This window comes from Gallus gallus, chromosome 16, assembly GCF_016699485.2.
Source record: "Gallus gallus isolate bGalGal1 chromosome 16, bGalGal1.mat.broiler.GRCg7b, whole genome shotgun sequence".
NCBI classification, from domain to species: domain Eukaryota; kingdom Metazoa; phylum Chordata; class Aves; order Galliformes; family Phasianidae; genus Gallus; species Gallus gallus.
The window spans coordinates 592,954-600,246 of record NC_052547.1 but is presented as its reverse complement, the minus strand read 5'-3'; positions in this window follow the sequence as shown (position 1 = coordinate 600,246).

Below are 7,293 nucleotides of genomic sequence, written 5' to 3'. Positions count from 1 at the left end.
CCGACCGGTCTGGCAAGCCCGAGCCGGTCCTGCAGAGGCCTCCAGCTGCGGCTTTAGTGTGACCAAGTGTTGTGGGGGTCCCCAGGGGCCGGTCTGACCGGTCTGGCGTGCCCGAGCCGGTCGTGCAGAGGGAGCCAGCTGCGGCTTTAGTGTGACCGAGTGCTGTACGGGCCCGCACGGGCCGGTCTGAGCGGTCCGGCGACCAGGACCGGCTCCTTCAGCATGCTCCAGCCACAGCTGCGGAGGAGGCCGAGTCCGGTGGGGGCACGCAGGGGTCCGGGTGACCAGTCCGGCGAGCCTGAGCTGGTCCTGTACAGGCCACCAGCCGCACCTGCAATGAAACCGAGTCCTGTTTGGGCACGCAGGGGCCGGGCTGACCGTTCCGGAGAGCCCGAGCCGGTCCTGCAGAGGGCGCCAGCTGCGGCTTTAGTGTGACCGAGTGCTGTGCGGGCCCGCAGGGGCCGGTCCGAGCGGTCCGGCGACCGGGACCGGCTCCTTCAGCATGCTCCAGCCGCAGCTGCGGAGGAGGCCGAGTCGGGTGGGGGCACGCAGGGGCCCGGCTGACCGTTCCAGAGAGCCGGAGCCAGTCCAGCAGAGGCCTCCAGCCACTGCGGCAGTTTGACCGAGTCCTGTTGGGGCACGCAAAGGCCGGGCTGACCGGTCTGGCAAGCCCGAGCCGGTCTTGCAGAGGCCTCCAGCTGCGGCTTTAGTGTGACAGAGCGTTGTGGGGGTCCCCAGGGGCCGGTCCGACCGGTCTGGCGAGCCCGAGACGGTCCTGCAGAGGGCACCAGCTGCGGTTTTAGTGTGCCCGAGTGCTGTGCGGGCCCGCAGGGGCCGATCAGACCGGTCCGGCGATGGGGACCAACTCCTTCAGCATGCTCCAGCCACAGCTGCGGAGGTGGCCGAGTCGGGTGGGGGCACGCAGGGGTCAGGGTGACCGGTAAGGAAAGCCTGAGCCGGTCCTGTACAGGCCACCAGCCGAACCGGCAGTGAGACCGAGTCCTGCGGGGCACACAGGGGCTGGGCCGACTGGTACGGCGAGCCCGAGCCGGTCCTGCACAGGCCTCCAGCCACTACTGCTGTGTGACCGAGTCCTGTTGGGGCACGCAGGCGTCGGGCTGACCGTTCAGGGGGGCACGAGCCGGTCCTGCAGAGGCCTGCAGCCACTGCTGCAGTTTGACCGAGTCCTGCTGGGGCACACAGGGGCCGGGCCGACCGGTCTGGCAAGCCCGAGACGGTCTTGCAGAGGCCTCCAGCTGAGGCTTTAGTGTGACCAAGTGTTGTGGGGGTCCCCAGGGGCCGGTCCGACAGGTCTGGCGAGCCCAAGCCGGTCGTGCAGAGGGCGCCAGCTGCGGTTTTAGTGTGACCGAGTGCTGTGTGGGCCCGCAGGGGCCGGTCCGAGCGGTCCGGCGACCGGGACCGGCTCCTTCAGCATGCTCCAGCCGCAGCTGCGGAGGAGGCCGAGTCGGGTGGGGGCACGCAGGGGCCGGGCTGACCGTTCCGGAGAGCCCGAGCCGGTCCTGCAGAGGCCTGCAGCCGCACCTGCAATGAAACCGAGTCCTGTGGGGCACGCAGGGGCTGGGCCGACCGGTCTGGCAAGCCCGAGCCGGTCCTGCAGAGGCCTCCAGCTGCGGCTTTAGTGTGACCAAGTGTAGTGGGGGTCCCCAGGGGCCGGTCTGACCGGTCTGGCGAGCCCGAGCCGGTCGTGCAGAGGGAGCCAGCTGCGGCTTTAGTGTGACCGAGTGCTGTGCGGGCCCGCACGGGCCGGTCTGAGCGGTCCGGCGACCGGGACCGGCTCCTTCAGCATGCTCCAGCCGCAGCTGCGGAGGTGGCCGAGTCGGGTGGGGGCACGCAGGGGCCGGGCTGACCGTTCCGGAGAGCCCGAGCCGGTCCTGCAGAGGCCTGCAGCCGCACCTGCAATGAAACCGAGTCCTGTGGGGCACGCAGGGGCTGGGCCGACCGGTCTGGCAAGCCCGAGCCGGTCCTGCAGAGGCCTCCAGCTGCGGCTTTAGTGTGACCAAGTGTTGTGGGGGTCCCCAGGGGCCGGTCTGACCGGTCTGGCGAGCCCGGGCCGGTCGTGCAGAGGGAGCCAGCTGCGGCTTTAGTGTGACCGAGTGCTGTGCGGGCCCGCACGGGCCGGTCTGACCGGTCCGGCGACCAGGACCGGCTCCTTCAGCATGCTCCAGCCACAGCTGCGGAGGAGGCCGAGTCCGGTGGAGGCACGCAGGGCTCCGGGTGACCAGTCCGGCGAGCCTGAGCTAGTCCTGTACAGGCCACCAGCCGCACCTGCAGTGAGACCGAGTCCTGTGGGGCACACAGGGGCCGGGCCGACAGTTCCGGAGAGCCCGAGCCGGTCCTGCAGAGGCCTCCAGCTGCGGCTTTAGTGTGACCAAGTGTTGTGGGGGTCCCCAGGGGCCGGTCCGACCGGTCTGGCGAGCCCGAGCCGGTCCTGCAGAGGGCGCCAGCTGCGGCTTTAGTGTGACCGAGTGCTGTGCGGGCCCGCAGGGGCCGGTCCGAGCGGTCCGGCGACCGGGACCGGCTCCTTCAGCATGCTCCAGCCGCAGCTGCGGAGGAGGCCGAGTCGGGTGGGGGCACGCAGGGGCCGGGCTGACCGTTCCGGAGAGCCCGAGCCGGTCCTGCAGAGGCCTGCAGCCGCACCTGCAATGAAACCGAGTCCTGTGGGGCACGCAGGGGCTGGGCCGACCGGTCTGGCAAGCCCGAGCCGGTCCTGCAGAGGCCTCCAGCTGCGGCTTTAGTGTGACCAAGTGTTGTGGGGGTCCCCAAGGGCCGGTCTGACAGGTCTGGCGTGCCCGAGCCGGTCGTGCAGAGGGAGCCAGCTGCGGCTTTAGTGTGACCGAGTGCTGTGCGGGCCCGCACGGGCCGGTCTGAGCGGTCCGGCGACCGGGACCGGCTCCTTCAGCATGCTCCAGCCACAGCTGCGGAGGAGGCCGAGTCCGGTGGGGGCACGCAGGGGTCCGGGTGACCAGTCCGGCGAGCCTGAGCTGGTCCTGTACAGGCCACCAGCCGCACCTGCAATGAAACCGAGTCCTGTTTGGGCACGCAGGGGCCGGGCTGACCGTTCCGGAGAGCCCGAGCCGGTCCTGCAGAGGGCGCCAGCTGCGGCTTTAGTGTGACCGAGTGCTGTGCGGGCCCGCAGGGGCCGGTCCGAGCGGTCCGGCGACCGGGACCGGCTCCTTCAGCATGCTCCAGCCGCAGCTGCGGAGGAGGCCGAGTCGGGTGGGGGCACGCAGGGGCCCGGCTGACCGTTCCGGAGAGCCCGAGCCGGTCCTGCAGAGGCCTGCAGCCGCACCTGCAGTGAGACCGAGTCCTGTGGGGCACGCAGGGGCTGGGCCGACCGGTCTGGCAAGCCCGAGCCGGTCCTGCAGAGGCCTCCAGCTGCGGCTTTAGTGTGACCAAGTGTTGTGGGGGTCCCCAGGGGCCGGTCTGACCGGTCTGGCGTGTCCGAGCCGGTCGTGCAGAGGGAGCCAGCTGCGGCTTTAGTGTGACCGAGTGCTGTGCGGGCCCGCACGGGCCGGTCTGAGCGGTCCGGCGACCGGGACCGGCTCCTTCAGCATGCTCCAGCCGCAGCTGCGGTGGTGGCCGAGTCAGGTGGGGGCACGCAGGTGCCGGGCTGACCGTTCCGGAGGGCCCAAGCCAGTCCTGCAGAGGCCTGCAGCTGCACCTGCAATGAAACCGAGTCCTGTGGGGCACACAGGGGCTGGGCCGACCGGTACGGCGAGCCCAAGCCGGTCCTGCAGAGGCCTCCAGCCACGGCTGCTGTGTGACCGAGTCCTGTTTGGGCACGCAGGGGCCGGGCTGACCGTTCCGGAGAGCCGGAGCCGGTCCTGCAGAGGCCTCCAGCTGCGGCTTTAGTGTGACCGAGTGCTGTGCGGGCCCGCAGGGGCCGGTGCGAGCGGTCCGGTGACCGGGATCGGCTCCTTCAGCATGCTCCAGCCGCAGCTGCGGAGGTGGCCGAGTCCGGTGGGGGCACGCAGGGGTCCGGGTGACCAGTCCGGCGAGCCTGAGCTGGTCCTGTACAGGCCACCAGCCGCACCTGCAGTGAGACCGAATCCTGAGGGGCACACAGGGGCCAGGCCGACCGTTCCGGAGGGCCCGAGCCGGTCCTGCAGAGGCCACCAGCCGCACCTGCAGTGAAACCGAGTCCTGTGGGGCACACAGGGGCCGGGCCGATAGTTCCGGAGAGCCCGAGCCGGTCCTGCAGAGGCCTCCAGCTGCGGCTTTAGTGTGACCAAGTGTTGTGGGGGTCCCCAGGGGCCGGTCCGACCGGTCTGGCGTGCCCGAGCCGGTCGTGCAGAGGGAGCCAGCTGCGGCTTTAGTGTGACCGAGTGCTGTGCGGGCCGGCACGGGCCGGTCTGACCGGTCCGGCGACCAGGACCGGCTCCTTCAGCATGCTCCAGCCACAGCTGCGGAGGAGGCCAAGTCCGGTGGGGGCACGCAGGGGTCCGGGTGACCAGTCCGGCGAGCCTGAGCTGGTCCTGTACAGGCCACCAGCCGCACCTGCAGTGAGACCGAGTCCTGTTTGGGCACGCAGGGGCCGGGCTGACCGTTCCGGAGAGCCCGAGCCGGTCCTGCAGAGGCCTCCAGCTGCGGCTTTAGTGTGACCAAGTGTTGTGGGGGTCCACAGGGGCCGGTCCGACCGGTCTGGCGAGCCCGAGCCGGTCCTGCAGAGGGCGCCAGCTGCGGCTTTAGTGTGACCGAGTGCTGTGCGGGCCCGCAGGGGCCGTTCCGACCGGTCCGGCGACCGGGACCGGCTCCTTCAGCATGCTCCAGCCGCAGCTGCGGAGGTGGCCGAGTCGGGTGGGGGCACGCAGGGGCCGGGCTGACCGTTCCGGAGAGCCCGAGCCGGTCCTGCAGAGGCCTGCAGCCGCACCTGCAATGAAACCGAGTCCTGTGGGGCACGCAGGGGCTGGGCCGACCGGTCTGGCAAGCCCGAGCCGGTCCTGCAGAGGCCTCCAGCTGCGGCTTTAGTGTGACCAAGTGTAGTGGGGGTCCCCAGGGGCCGGTCTGACCGGTCTGGCGTGCCCGAGCCGGTCGTGCAGAGGGAGCCAGCTGCGGCTTTAGTGTGACCGAGTGCTGTGCGGGCCCGCACGGGCCGGTCTGAGCGGTCCGGCGACCGGGACCGGCTCCTTCAGCATGCTCCAGCCACAGCTGCGGAAGAGGCCGAGTCCGGTGGGGGCACGCAGGGGTCCGGGTGACCGGTCCGGCGAGCCTGAGCTGGTCCTGTACAGGCCACCATCCGCACCTGCTGTGTGACCGAGTCCTGTTTGGGCACGCAGGGGCCGGGCTGACCGTTCCGGAGAGCCGGAGCCGGTCCTGCAGAGGCCTCCAGCTGCGGCTTTAGTGTGACCGAGTGCTGTGCGGGCCCGCAGGGGCCGTTCTGACCGGTCCGGCGACCAGGACCGGCTCCTTCAGCATGCTCCAGCCACAGCTGCGGAGGAGGCCGAGTCCGGTGGGGGCACGCAGGGGTCTGGGTGACCAGTCCGGCGAGCCTGAGCTGGTCCTGTACAGGCCACCAGCCGCACCTGCAGTGAGACCGAGTCCTGTGGGGCACACAGGGGCCGGGCCGACAGTTCCGGAGAGCGCGAGCCGGTCCTGCAGAGGCCTCCAGCTGCGGCTTTAGTGTGACCAAGTGTTGTGGGGGTCCCCAGGGGCCGGTCCGACCGGTCTGGCGAGCCCGAGCCGGTCCTGCAGAGGGCGCCAGCTGCGGCTTTAGTGTGACCGAGTGCTGTGCGGGCCCGCACGGGCCGGTCTGAGCGGTCCGGCGACCGGGACCGGCTCCTTCAGCATGCTCCAGCCACAGCTGCGGAGGAGGCCGAGTCCGGTGGGGGCACGCAGGGGTCCGGGTGACCAGTCCGGCGAGCCTGAGCTGGTCCTGTACAGGCCACCAGCCGCACCTGCAGTGAGACCGAGTCCTGTGGGGCACACAGGGGCCGGGCCGACAGTTCCGGAGAGCCCGAGCCGGTCCTGCAGAGGCCTCCAGCTGCGGCTTTAGTGTGACCAAGTGTTGTGGGGGTCCCCAGGGGCCGGTCCGACCGGTCTGGCGAGCCCGAGCCGGTCCTGCAGAGGGCGCCAGCTGCGGCTTTAGTGTGACCGAGTGCTGTGCGGGCCCGCACGGGCCGGTCTGACCGGTCCGGCGACCGGGACCGGCTCCTTCAGCATGCTCCAGCCACAGCTGCGGAGGAGGCCGAGTCCGGTGGGGGCACGCAGGGGTCCGGGTGACCAGTCCGGCGAGCCTGAGCTGGTCCTGTACAGGCCACCAGCCGCACCTGCAGTGAGACCGAGTCCTGTGGGGCACACAGGGGCCAGGCCGACCATTCCGGAGGGCCCGAGCCGGTCCTGCAGAGGCCACCAGCCGCACCTGCAGTGAGACCGAGTCCTGTGGGGCACACAGGGGCCGGGCCGATAGTTCCGGAGAGCCCGAGCCGGTCCTGCAGAGGCCTCCAGCTGCGGCTTTAGTGTGACCAAGTGTTGTGGGGGTCCCCAGGGGCCGGTCCGACCGGTCTGGCGAGCCCGAGCCGGTCGTGCAGAGGGCGCCAGCTGCGGCTTTAGTGTGACCGAGTGCTGTGCGGGCCCGCAGGGGCCGGTCCGAGCGGTCCGGCGACCGGGACCGGCTCCTTCAGCATGCTCCAGCCGCAGCTGCGGAGGAGGCCGAGTCGGGTGGGGGCACGCAGGGGCTGGGCTGACCGTTCCGGAGAGCCCGAGCCGGTCCTGCAGAGGCCTGCAGCCGCACCTGCAATGAAACCGAGTCCTGTGGGGCACGCAGGGGCTGGGCCGACCGGTCTGGCAAGCCCGAGCCGGTCCTGCAGAGGCCTCCAGCTGCGGCTTTAGTGTGACCAAGTGTAGTGGGGGTCCCCAGGGGCCGGTCTGACCGGTCTGGCGAGCCCGAGCCGGTCGTGCAGAGGGAGCCCGCTGCGGCTTTAGTGTGACCGAGTGCTGTGCGGGCCCGCACGGGCCGGTCTGAGCGGTCCGGCGACCGGGACCGGCTCCTTCAGCATGCTCCAGCCACAGCTGCGGAGGAGGCCGAGTCCGGTGGGGGCACGCAGGGGTCCGGGTGACCAGTCCGGCGAGCCTGAGCTGGTCCTGTACAGGCCACCAGCCGCACCTGCAGTGAGACCGAGTCCTGTGGGGCACGCAGGGGCCGGGCCGACAGTTCCGGAGAGCCCGAGCCGGTCCTGTAGAGGCCTCCAGCTGCGGCTTTAGTGTGACCAAGTGTTGTGGGGGTCCCCAGGGGCCGGTCTGACCGGTCTGGCGTGCCCGAGCCGGTCCTGCAGA